The 13,859-nt window shown below is 44.5% G+C and overlaps 1 protein-coding gene across 3 annotated transcripts in view; it reads right to left on the bottom strand.

Annotated features, from left to right (window-relative positions):
- CHD2 (chromodomain helicase DNA binding protein 2) overlaps positions 1 to 10,984 on the bottom strand; it is an 86,709-nt gene extending 75,725 nt beyond the window's left edge. The window contains exon 1 of one of the 3 annotated variants that reach the window (XM_071568789.1): positions 10,710 to 10,984. The gene's annotated coding sequence lies outside the window, so the exon portion shown is untranslated. Of the gene's footprint in view, positions 1 to 8,204; positions 8,278 to 10,384; positions 10,471 to 10,709 lie in introns of those variants that run through there. The other 2 variants (XM_071568792.1, XM_071568791.1) reach the window with 2 other exon arrangements.
- Between the last annotated feature and the right edge of the window lie 2,875 nt (positions 10,985 to 13,859).

The following is a 13,859-nucleotide window of genomic DNA, read 5'->3' as shown; positions in this document are numbered from 1 at the left end:
TAGCACCGTAGGGCGTTTATCGATTACTATATGAGAGTTGACAAAATGATGCATTATTCAGCAAATTGCCACATGCAGAGAAAAGAAACTGCACCCATTCTTCTGAAATCTTACAAGCATATAATTTTTTTATTTTTATAGACAGTCTGACAAAGCCCTGAATTACCCTGTTGTAATGCACCACATACATAAAAAGACCCCTTATGTAACTCAAAACAAACTTCTTCATATTTGTCAACACTTGTTAGATGTGGAGTCAAATCAATTTTTGCTGTAGCGATGCATCAACACACTCGGATTAGAATGTCACCTGAACAGATATAGCTCCTGTGTCAGGTTCATGTTTCCCATGAGCTTTTATATTTTCTTCCCTCAGTGAATGCACTGTAAACTCGCTCCTGACAGAGCTTTACCCAGCTGGGCATTCTCACCAGCCCAGGGACTAGAGCAGCTCTGGGCATGTCAGCCACCCAAACTCCAGAATTAGCAGCTTTAACTGTCGCAGGCAAGAGATTTACCTGGTGAAACAAATACTCTCTCTGACCAAGCCCTTAACAGTGATAATCTTGTTTCAGTTTAAAACCATTTACAGCACACTTTTTGTTTTAATATTTAATCAAAGATTAGTATTAGAAGGTGAGCTGGGAGAAGATGTAAGCAGCCCAAGAAAACACTGTTGGTACAGTCCTGTCACAAAATGAGGTCAATGGCTTTTTGTGCAATTAAAGCAGCAGAGGAAACACAAGACGACTTGGGTGAGACATCCACAGCACTTGATCACCTGAAAAATCTGTTTGCCACCTTCACTGCCAGTTCACCCAGTGGAAGACCCCAACAAGGTTCTACAGGTCCAAAACATGATTTATTTTCTTCAGGACTGAACAGTGCATCTAACACAATAAGCTATCACCTCTCTACAAATATGTCTTGGTTTAAGTTCTACAAACATTAATGGCAGAAGCTGACATTTTGATCTCTTCTTGTTACCCCAAACACATGGGTCTTAAGTTATGTGCCTGTGCCTTTAATTCAGCACTCAGTAATTACATTTAGGTCAGTGGAATCACTCCAGGTTTTTCTTGGTGTGTCTAAACCACATGTTGTCCTAAGGATTTGGAAGCATATGAAGTGGATTTAGGAATGAACAGGTATATCAGTAGTTGGAAAATGCAATTGAAATTAACTATCCCAGTCTGTAGAAGGAAAGAGAATGTGAAGCAGAGGTATACATTTCAAGAGAAAAGGCAAGCATGTAGCTTTGCACATGCAGGTTTAACGGCATCAGCACCCCTTGTATTTTCCTCAAATTTTCTTTTTCTTTCCTATTTTTATTAATAATAGCAAAAGGAATAATATGAACCAAATTGTGCTAGGTACTTCACCTCTTAATTCCTTCAGTACAACTTAAAAACCTTTCCATAAAACAGAGTACTGACTATGAAGAGACCAAATGTTAGATTCAAATAGAAACAAATAGGTCAAAATAAAACACATTTAACTGAGAAACTATCTCAAATTTTCTTGTAACAAGCCACATATGCTACTAGTACTACACAGTGCATTTGAATACTCTGACCTAGTGCAAGACAAAGGAAGCCATAGAAAACTTTGGAAAAATGCATGGGAATACATAGGTTTCTATGTGTAAGAGCTAATCAAATGCTTGAATAATTTAGAATCATAACATGCACAGAAATGAAACACTGTGACTTTAATATCTGTCTTTTTTTTTTCCCCTTAAACTCCAATTATTAGGATATTGTGCTCCAGGCTAGCATATCAGGTGCTGATAATGAACATTCAGAGACAGGACTTCTGCAGCCTGAATGAACACTGTTCTGCTCAAGAGATTAATAAAGGATTATCTTCTTGTATATACATATATATACACATGCACTGAACAGAATGAAAACTGGAACAAAAAATGCAGTTGAAGTCTACTCAACTGTTGTTAATAAAATGGAATTAAGTTTAGGAGAACACATAATCCAATTAGAAGGTTATGAAAGGCTAGTATATGCTAGGAATGTAATTTTTATATATGGAAACTATTTGATGCTTTATATTATCTTTACAATACACAGCTTTACACAAATCAAGGATGTGCACAAAGTTCACACTAAAGCTCTGTACTGCCTCCATTGCTATATGTGATCGGTGCACGCTGCATTCAGGTTACATTTGACCGGCAGATGTAATGTAACTGTAGCAGAGTACAAAAGGGCAATTAAGGAAATAATGATCTTGAGGTGGCAAACAGGTTTCTCTACACTGCTTTTCTATAATGAAGGAATCACTACCTCAGAGAAATCTTTGCAGGTGACAGGCTTGAAGAAGAAAACACCTTGGGAGCCAGAGCAAGATCAGAGATCCTGCAAAATTCAACTTCAGCTAACGTGGTGAAATCTGAATTAGTCTTCATTTTAAATATGACTGATACTTCTTGCAAACCTAGTTGGGATTTGAATCCATGCTGGAGGTTATCAAGTGTTTTGTGAGCAGCTGAAATAATGACGGCTGCTTTCCTGAGAGCCAGCAGCTGCACAGCCAACGGTGCTGCACTGCTGCAGCACTCCTGATCCTGCGCCATATTCCAGCAGTGGCTGCAATATTCCTGAGCTGCACTTCACTGACCAGTCAGCTGGCAATGAGATACTGACTGTTGGGTCAGCAAGGAAAGTGAACAGAGACCCTGTGCACTCATTTTCTAGTTCCTCCTTCAGGATGTACTAATTCCTCTCTCTGCAGTCTCCCTCAAAGTGCAGAAACTCCAGAACTGAAATTTGTTGACACTGAACATCAGATAAAAAGCTCCAGGGCTCTTACAGCATGATTTCATTAGCCCTGCCTCCTTAAGAAGTCAGGGAAAAAATACAGCTACATGAAAAATAAATGAGCAGCTTTTCCTGACTCTGAAACCAGAAAATAATGACACAAAACCAAAATCAAATGCAGCACTATCACTTGTATTCCCAAATGCCAGCATTAATTCTCTCTCTCACAGGTCCTGGAGACTTGTTAAACAAATGAGCCTTATAATGTATTTTGCAAGTGAAAGGTTCTGGAGTGGAAAAAGTCAACTGCAATACTGAAGGCCCTTAACAGAAATGTTGCAGCTTGCTCCAGGAGTTTTGCACTGAGGGGGATCTGCCTGACCTTCCTCCTGTCACAATCCCTATTTTCCCCTTTGATCAAATGAGCGCTTCTGCAGCACTAGCAAGAGTTTGGGCTTTTACATCAAAACCAGTATCTCAATACCTGGAAGTCAAGTCAGCTTGTGCAAGGCACAAAGGGCTGGTTTTGTGTTGTGCACAGACCAGTCAGGCATCTTTTCATACCAGAAACAAATCCTCTATTTAAAACATGCCTGATGAACTACATTTTCCCTGCACACCTGGGCTATGCCCCAAGATGCTGAGTGCACAGCCACACTGTCATCCTGATTATCCTCCCTATGCCCTTGGGGGCATTTTTGGAACTAATTTACACCTGTAAAATTTTCGGTCTCTTGAAGAGAGACCTGATTTTGCTTGCACACTGTAATCCCTTCAGGAGAACGTTTCCTATTTTCCCTACTTTTCCTCTCTTTTTTATTACTTTTTTTTCCCTTAAGCTTAAAAGTGAAAGCATTTGGGCTGAAAGAGGGTGAAGGCAAAATGAATACACTTCAAACCAAGCAGGAAAACCTTAAAATCCAAATTTCCATGAACAACACAACATGTCTCCTCCTGCTGCATTAATGCGGCCTCACGAAATGGCGACACCTCTGCAGGCAGCTGCCTAAAAACGCCCATGGCTCCTCGGGAAAACAGAAATGCAATTCTCTTTTTTTCTTTTTCCCCTAAAGCTTTCATTTTTCTCTCTTTACATTCAGCCACTTGGTGACCCCCAAGAGCCCTCTGCAACGCCACAACAGGGACCGTAGAGCTCTCCTTGTTCAGGGAACAGCCTTTCCCATCTGCCCTCCCTTTTGGATATCCCTGGGATTCTCCCCCATGCTGGCGCGGGGCCCGTGGGTGTGGGGGGCTGTGGGGTCCAGCGCCTGTACACTGTAAATAAATGTGCTGATTCTATCGCTATCGCCACGATCCTGCGTTTCCAGAATTTTCTCCCTCCCCTTCCCAAATATAAAGGGACTGTTTGTGCGGAACACGGAGCCGGGAGCACTGACGGGCTCGGCGCAGGGCGCCATGTGGTATTTGGTTTCTCTACAGTACATGTTTTTATAATGAAGGGGGAAGGGAAGGAAGGGAGCTGCTCCTACCAGCATGCCAATAATCTGTTGCAAAGGACTGGAGCTCTCAGAGCCAATTAGTCCTCCAGTTAACCATTTCACTGCTGAAATGAATCCAGTGTCAGGCATGGGATCAGCGGGATTCGAAACAAAAAAGCCTGTCTGGGTATGCAGAGCATTGAGCTCATGCAGATTTGTTCATAGACGCAATTTTCTACACTTTATTACTAAATATTTTCGATACACAAACTGGCCACTGAAACTCCCTTAGGTCACAGCATGCAAAGGTGGGCCGGCTGTATCCAGAACACATATACCACAAGATTTTTCAAAGCTGGACCAGAATCTGTGACAGCCTGTGGGGGAACCATGAAAGCCACCCAAAAGAGCTGCATTTCCAGTAGGGATTTCAGGTGGGGATAGGTCCCTGCCACAGGAATAGCAAATCCATGGTGGGGTGGGAAGGGTCAGGAAGCTGCCCTGGCAGAGAAGGCCGGATGTGTAACTGCAACATCTCCCCGCAAAGCTGCTGTGGGTGGAAAAACACCATTAAGGTGGGGCAAACTCTGAAGCAATGACAGAGTCTGTCTCCCTCTAAATGTGATGTCTCCATCATCCAGACACAAAGATATGCTTTGGACCTCCCTGTACCAGTCTTTCCAACCCCTTAACTGCATCAGAACAAGACTAAAAAATTAGTTCTTTTTATATTCTGCAGTTTAATTTGCCATAAACCTTTAATGCCTGAGGCAGACTAGCTCATGGCTTGTTGTGCACAGCTGAACAAGCCAGGGAAGAAGATGCACAGAGAATTCCCAGACTTGATCATCTTCTCTGGAGTCAAGTCTGAACATGGCCAGAGAGCACAGACCAATTAGTCCTAATGCACATCAACAGTAACTGCTCCCGCTTGACCCAGAGGGTTGATAAACCTATTTTTGTCCTCCTTTTTTATCCCATGACGTACCAGTGAATATTGGATCAGACTCCTCGGAATGCCAGGAGGACCAGAAGAGTTTGCACAGCACAATGGAGTGCCCAGTGTACCAAAAGCAGGCTCTGTGCACCAGCGCAGCAGCCCTGGCAAGAAGTAAACTTCTATAACATGGGGGGAGCTGTACTAGTGCTGCAGGTCGGCTTCCAGCCCAAGCAAGTACTGCAGTGCACTTAAAAGGTATATTCCTACATCACTACCCTCCCTCATGGATGAAAATGAAGTCAAATTTCCCTGCTTGCCATGGAGAAGGTGCAGTGCCTGTGGAAGTTGTGTGCTGCTTCGCTTGAAGGGCTACAGCAAGGCTAACACTGTAACACACTCACTTTTAAGCTCCAGGAAGGATTGTGACTACATTAAAGTATAACTTTGCATGCAAATTAGAAACACTGGGAGCATGGCGGGGAAATGTAATGTTAAGAAACTAGCAGATTATTTAAGGCATGTGAGCTGTCAGAGCTCTGCCAATACAAGAGCTCTCTTGTTCCTGCTGCCTCCCACAGCTGCATTCACTAAATATATCCTGGGCCGAGAGCTGTATTTCTCCACCCCTTGCTCAGCCCAATCGCCTTTGCACAAACACTACCCATATCCCTTGGTACAGGCAGTGAGGCAGCAGCACTGCCCTAGTTACAGACGGCATGAAGGACAGAAGTGACTAATCATGTCTGCAACTGAGTGAAATTGATACATCCATAGCCTTTTTTTTTTGAGACAAGAGTGCATGCAGCTGATCTGTATTTAACTTAAAAGTGGAGTAGCTTGATCTTCATAAGGATACACTTCATTTGTACTGCAGAATCAGTTACTAGAAGTTATTCCCATCAGATGATTTTCAATAGCTTATGGAAAAAAGAAATTATGATCTCAGAGAAAATTCAGGCAGAAGAATGCTCACCTCTATTAAAAAACAATAAAAATTGAGCTCCTGGCAAATGGGGAGGTGAGCAGTGGTCTGCAGTGCCTTGGAGACTGGCAGGCTTGCAGACAGCAGCTCCACTTTTACCTTCCTTCAAGTCTCTGTGTCATATTGCCTGATACATCCATCTCAAGAGGAAAAACCCCATACCACTGAGTTTCCATAGGACTAAGGTGCTTCCCCCATGACCTCCAGGCTGCTCTTACATTGCTCCTATCCTCCCTTTGCATCCTTTACTCGCAAGGACATGTTCTTTGCCTCAGCACAACAGAGCCTTAGTCCCAACCACAGCCTTGAGACACTGCTGCAGTCAGCAACAAAGAAGGGGATGAGCTGCCCCTTCTGACAGAATAAATTCTATAGTGGATCAAATTGTGGAAATAAAAAAAAAGAGTCATCTTAGTGTCTTTCCTCACTTCTAAGCTGTGAGCCAGCAGGGATTTTGACCCTCCTGGTCCCCGCTTCTGCCTTTCCTCACAGTTCCCCATTTCTTCCAACACCTCCAGTTCCACCAGCAGCAAAGCAAATTTGACAGAATCTCGTCAATTTTTCAAGCTTTCTCATTTTAAGAAGTTAGTGGAAGCAGACTGTATCTTGCAATCGAACCTCGCAGGGAGAATTAAATATCTCATACATGACCTTAATCCGTAGGATTTTGCAGTTTATTTCTCTTGTAATCTCAATACCCAGAGTTTATTACGCACTCAAAATGTATCTGTAGCCCTAGAACATTTTGCAACAAAAGGAACCCAAATTCATTTTGATCTAATTATGCAATTGCACCAGTCACATGCTTGCTGTGGAATAAATATAAGTCCTGGGCTTTTGGGAATAACTGGCAGACCTAAAGTGTAAAAAAACCAAACAAACACCAAGACTGAAATCATCTATTATGTAAGGAAAAAAGATCAGGTTTAGATGTCAAATTGCAGTCAAGGAAAATGGCAAATTATGTATGAAGAGTCTTTTATATATTTTTTTCTATCTGCAAAACAAAGAAGTGAAACTCAAGCATCTACATAAAGTAAGGACTTTATTTTCAAGGTAGGTATCATTTGAGGCATTTAAACACCTCTGAAATCAGAGAATTCATTCACCAAATAGCCACAGGTCCCTAAGTTTAAATCGTTGAAAGCTAGAAAAGTTAGAAAATGGTGCTGTGTTTTTTGTGTCTTTCCTCCACATTCTTTCCTTCTCTGCTTTTCTTGCCTTCCTGAAACAAATCGTCCTCAAAAATTGTTCTAATTTTGTAGTTAGAAATTGTCACTTTTAATTAAGGACGTTGCTATATAAGAACTACACGGGTTGTACGGAAACCATCCTCTTTCATTCACTCGGGAATGGATGTGGGTTTGCCTGCTTTGATCTCTTAGGGTCTGCTGGACCCTACGGATTTTGTAGCACACATCGGAAGATGTAGTCCCATCTCTGTGCTTTTAAGAAGGAAATACAAAATGTGAAACCAAATGTTAAACCTGAGTCACAGAGGAGCCACGGGAGTCTGAGTTACTTTCAACAACACTGCAATTCTAAAAGCAAACAAAGGCATAAAAGGGCTTCCATGGAAGGTTTCATTCCTCAAATAAGGCAGTGACTCACCCACATTCCTAAATGTGCAAACAAGGGAGGCAAACCCTCCTGGCAGACCGGATACTCCGCATTCTACTGCGTGGAGCAAATCCCAAGGAGAGGCAAGCTGTGCACAGGGCAAATGTATTTTGGAAAGGGAACCTACTTTGCACACCTCTGTGTTTATGTGCCTTCTTGAAAAAATGAAGAGTTCAGAAGATCTGCTTTTCACTTCTGAAAACACAACGAAAAAGGCTACTACTAGCAGTCAGTTTTCAAGAGCCAAGCTCATCTTTTCTTAGATACCAAGGTTTTCTAAAACTGCTAAGAAGCAGTAGTTTACTTTAAAAAAAAATCCAAAGACAGATAAGTCAAAAAGTTCACTGAACAGAGAGTCAACTGACCACAGTGTCATGTGAATAAGGAACTGTTCCTAACCATCAAGTTCCCCATACAGGAAAATCTGACCTAGGCATATGGAAACTCACCATCCTAAATGTCTGCTCAGTCATTCCCATCATACAAGGCACACTTCACTGATGGAGGACAAGCATATTCCAGGTGACAGATAGCATGTAGCCAAGGTACCAAACATGCCCAGCTCCACCCTTCCTGCTTGGCTCTCCTGGAGGAGGGGAAACCTGTGCAGGTCTCCCCAGATGGTCTGGGCATCAACTGGCAGCAATGGAGCCCTCAGTAGCAGGAGTGAAGAGGAGGTGGTGGAAAGGCTGGATGTGAGAAAATAGGACCAAAAAGGAGTCCAGAAAACAGAGAAGGTGGCTAATTTGCAAGAGAAACTGCAGGAAGCCAATATATCTAAACTGTAAACCTCAGAGAGGTTGTGGTTAGGAGACAACTGTTGCAGGGTGACAAGGGCTGAAGGGAGGGCTACGCCTTTGCCCAGGAGAGATGCCTCAAAGCATCCATTTGGAGCCCCCATCAAGGAGCAGGGCTGAGTAGGTGGTCCCTCTGTAGCTGTGCCAGGGCTCTGTTGGGTGAGGTTTGTTCCTCTGCAATGAAGGATGTGAGACCACAAGCACAAAATTCCCCTCTGGCTTCACATGCCTCATGAAGCAGAATTAAGGTTGATGCTCAGTGTGTTCCATTTTATATAAAATTTTTCAATTCTCACGTTTCCACACCCCAAAATCGCATGTCCATTCAAACTCCTGAAGGTGCCTGAAGCTGGTGCAGATGGCGGGGGGTTGGGGGAACACAGTCTTGTTTGCATAACAGTTCTGTGTAGGTTTGGCTGGTGGTGCAGGGAGAGTCCCTGACCGCACGGGCTGGTAGCAGGAACACGGAGCTCTCATTAATGGAAGTATCAAACCTGACGCAGATAAAATAAGCTATCCTGGAGCTGAGGCCATGTCGAGATATCACGGAAACGCCTGTTGCACTAACGCTGCTGCCACACTTTAAGCCAAGCCCCGGCGAGCAGGGAAGGCATACAGACCTGCTTCTCCGTGCTGCTGTGGATTCTGCCAGTGGCATTTGAAATATTTCAGGCGTTTCAGACAACCTTCAGCAGCCTCGAGCAGAAACTCTCCTGTCAGGACTCCAGAGCTTACATTAAAAAAAATAATCTGCTTATCAAGTTGCAGAACAACAGCGATCCGTCTGGTTTATTATATGGAAACAACAAGAGCAGGGGAGGATTTTGCTGACAGTATTTCTGCTTAATTCAACGTGCTGTCTTGCTTAAGTGACTATTATGATCAGCGCAACACCAAACAAGCATCATGAGCTCGCAACAAGACATTTCCTTGCTCAAAAGGAAGAGAAACCATCACAGGGGATGGACTCCACGCATATTATTATCCCTGAGTGCTTTGGCTGGCTCGTGCTGTTTTGAAAGCCCAGTTCTACCAGGCTGATTGAGAAAAGCAGCATTTGTCCCCAGCTTTCGGCATGAAAACACAACTCGAATCCCTTTTCTGGGAACAAAGGTGCTTCCCAGGAGCCTGGCGTGCCGCCGGCATGCGGAGCGCGTAGCCAGGCAACGGCAGCCGAGCTGGGGCTTGCGCCTCGCCCGTGATGCTCTTGCCTCCACAAACAATTCCTGCCACGTAGACAAGACTGCGCAGGGTAATGGAAAATTACTGCAGGCTTTTTCTTAAAGGGCGAGTACCTCTGCTGGCGGGGAAGGTTGATCCTCCTCCCGCTTCCCAGTGCGCCCCGGGGTCATTTTGTGTTTCCTGCGCAAAATCCGCAGTGCGTCACAGTGCGCCGCGGCGCTAATGTGGTGGAACTGCATTTGTGTGGCATGTCGGCCGAGTGCGGCGATCAGAAGGGCAAAGCAGCGAGCAGAGCTGCGAGAGAAGGGGGAGCAGAGCAGCCAGAGCTGAACAAGCGGCAGCGGCCGCCCTGGTGCTGCTTCAGGCGCGGCCCAAACTTGGCGACCTGAGCGCGGCGCAGTTAATGCGAGCAGAGAGCTGATGCCAAAATAATCCTGCGCTTGGCAGGCGCGATGTTTTGACAACTGCCTGGCAAATTCCTGCTTGCAAGGCTGCAGGAAGCTAAAAAAAACCAAACACCTTTAAAGAAAGAGCGAACTTTGCAAGTTAGGCTGTTAAGGCAACAGCCATTTTTAAAAAATTATGGCCATGTTTACCTCCAGTTTCTGGTATAAAAGAGAATTTAGTTATTAAGACAGCATTGTGCTTACCTGGCTTTGAACACCAAGCTAAAAAGCCACACGCAGCTAAAGAACCCGTTCAAGCTACAGCACTTTCAAATACCAGAGATGTGCAGAGTTGCACACTGGGCTGGGCAGCATCTGCCCTGCAGGCACACAGGCACAGGAGCTGCTTGGCGAGTGGGCACAGCACCAACCCGTGCTCTTTGCAGTGTTCAAAATGAGCTGCGGTATCCATTTACAAGTTTCATCTCCTGCAGAAGCAGACCACGCTGCCTGTTCTCGAGGCACTTGTGGGGAACCTGTCCAGGCTGCAGCAAAAAGAGAAAGGCAAAGCTGCTCCCCTCGCTATTACCTTTTTTTCTCTCTGCATGCATCTCATGGTGGCCGTTGTGGGGCTCAGGGATGCAGCTGTGCTTTCTGCCCTCTCTGAAGCTGACAGCAATTTCAGGTGTTGCTTGCCAGACTGGTTCTAGGTCAGCTTCTGCAGCAACAGGGCTTTTATTCTTCCTCATCTTCATGTTTAATTCTCCTATCCATTTTTTCTCAGATAAGCACTGGTTAAAATCTCAACCCAAATCTTTTCACTTTGTTGTAGCTAGCAAATGAAAATTAAGCTGCTGCACGAAGTCAGGGGACTTCTTTGTAATAGAAACTTCCTCTTCCTTAAATAGAAACCTTTGTTGGGGGGTTGTTTTTATTGCACACTCCACAGGGAAAGTAATTACATTTAATAGAGGTTGACCTCATTTCGTAGTCCTCGATATTAAAGCTTATAAGCCGGGAACGTAATTAGACGCAGAGAGTTCTCAACAAAGATACATAGTACTTGTTGCTGCCTCCTTCTTACCTACTGATCATTTAATATGGCTTGGAAAGAGAGAGTAACTTAAAACAGCTTGTGGCAGATAACTGAACTCAAGTAAAATGCAAAGATCTGGTTTCTGAGAAGCCTTTTTACAAGCTGTACAGAGAAATGAAATGAAACCCTTTAACAGCACAGGCGGCTTCCTGCTGAGCCTCCCTGGAATAGCTGCAAACCTGCCTTCCGGTGAAAGTTAATCTGACTGAGGCTGGAGTTACATAAAGACATGAGGAGCAGTGGTCAGGCGTGGACCTGCCCACGTGGCAGCCTCTGCTCAGCTGGAGGGAATCTCTAGAATATTCTTCTGCATTTCCAAGGCTGTGCTCTGAAGCAAAGAAAGCAAAAGTGTTTGAGTTCAGTCAGCATGCTGAAGGGAGGGAATGCAAAGATGCCCTGTCTTTGTTAGCTTTGCTAATGTAACCTGGGTTTCCACACAGTGGACACTGTTGTCACAGGGTAATGGGTAAACACAGCACTGGCTACCACTAATTAAACACATTTACCAAAGCAAGGCAGTGCATGACAGTAAGGGATGTGCTGCACCATGCTGGGGGCCTCACTGAGCCCAGCTGTGCTGGGGCTTTTCACCTTAATACGGTTTGAATTTAAACATGTGTTCATAGCCTGCTTTTCAAGTAAGCCCTACACTTTCCAACTATAAGATCACTTGAAATACACATTTTGAATTAATTTTCCCAGCTTGTGATATCCCCATTGTTTTCCCACCTCCTGAGCATCCCTTGCATTCTCAGTGCTCTGGGTCCTCTTGGCAAGATGTCACCTCCCTGCTAAAAATGTTGCATTGCTATGAGAAACTCTCATTATCTAAAAGGAACAATTTCTTGTTGAAAATTCCAGGCTACCTTTAATTTCTCTTTAGATTCTGTGGTTTGAATGAGCATTTTTGCTTCAGCAACACCCAGAACTTCCTGATTTTTGCACAGTTCTCCGCACTGCAAACAGCTGAGTTTAGCACTGCTCTAAATTCAGCTTTGGACTTGAAAAACCTGATAAATGGTGGTGTCCCCAGCTGATGCACTTTCACTTGGCATTAAACAGCAACTTCTTGTCTGTAGCACCAGCTCTTTTGTGCCCTGCACTGAGCAGGGCAGTTGCTGCCCATACCTGCGGTGGGTTTGCTCTGCCTCCTTATAGCCCTATGGTCTGTGGCACAATGTGCATTCCAAGGGGAGAAAAGAGAAGGCAATTCTGCCAAAAACATCCTGAGAAATTTCCCAAAGCCTACAGCACCTAGACTTTGTTCCTTCTCCCTGGGAAGGTATTTCCACTCCGTGCAAACTAAAGGGATCGCAGTCATGGAAAATGTGTGAGGAAGCTGAGAGGAGGACCACAGCAGCATGGCACAGACCTAGGCTGTGGGGCTGGGAGGACACTTGGTGGCTAGTGGCTCTGCTCAGGATCAGAAGGACATGGGATAGACAAGACACCTTTAGTCTTGCACCCTATATCCCTCCAGCCTCAGCAAAGCCAGGATTATTCTGGCTTAGCTAGTTTTTGCTCACTCCCTTTAGATGTAGAGTGTTATTAAATCACAGCCAATAATTCCCACCACACCTCAAGCAATTAATGCCATCCCACAGCAGCACTGGCTGAGAAAGCCCTGGACAATGTCCTGGGACTCCCATAAAGGGAAGAGCAATTTTGCCACCCATTCCATGTGAAGAAGGTTGGGCTTTTTGCATTTATTTTTGGAACAGTAAATTATTTTCAAAGAGCCTTTCTGTCAGCCTTGCCCCTGTATGAGCTGCCAAGTTGGCTCCTCCAGCTCCATGGGCATCACTAATAGGGCTGCCCTTGCTGGAGTGGTGTCAGCATGTCCATTACAGCTCCTTTCTGCTGCTCCTGCCCTGTTATAAATGGGACACAAAAATCTAGTTCTGGCTGAAACACTCAAGAACCAGCATGGAAATCGGTCGTCACCTTAACCTGATCCTTGCTAAACTTCATCTCTCTGAGGAGAGAAAGTTGGGATTTAAGATATATTTTCTCCCTCCCACACCTAAATCCTAAATTTTATAATCCAGCTGTATCACACTCAAATTACTAGCAGGGAAATTTTTTTAGGTTGTTTTTGTTTTTTTCCGGTAACTTATCTGTGGTAAATGGAGAAGTGATCCTCTCCCTCGGCCTCTTTTGCAAGCCAGATGCTTGATTAAAAGTTTCCATTGTCTGTCCTACTAATGAAGGCCACAGTTAGTAGTCATTTTAATTGGTCACAAATTCATGGTAGTGTTAAGGGAAGAGACGGATGTCCTTCTCATCAGCCTCGGTGACATGGAGCCACCCAGGGTGCTGGGGCAGGATTAATTTAGCTGAAAACTCACCAGGAGCTTCCAGCCAGCTCAGCCCTGGCTGAAACCACCAGAGAACAGAACAGGGGCACTGTTGGCTTGGGAAACAGCAGGCAAGGCTGGAGGGAAGCAGGAGTGAACATCAAAGATGTTTTGTAATAGCTGGCTTTTAGATCAGCTGCTGCTCAAGGAGAAAGCAGCCCCTTCTCTTGTGGAGATGCTTCCTATCAAGTACCCTTATCATCAGTCAGACTGATGGATTCATCCAGGCTCAAACTCCATATTTTTCCTTTTTTTTCCTACTTTTCAGCTCTACTTTTCTCTGCTT

Source organism: Pithys albifrons, chromosome 13 (genome assembly GCF_047495875.1).
Source record: "Pithys albifrons albifrons isolate INPA30051 chromosome 13, PitAlb_v1, whole genome shotgun sequence".
NCBI classification, from domain to species: Eukaryota; Metazoa; Chordata; class Aves; order Passeriformes; family Thamnophilidae; genus Pithys; species Pithys albifrons.
This window is presented reverse-complemented; position numbering and strand designations above follow the sequence as displayed.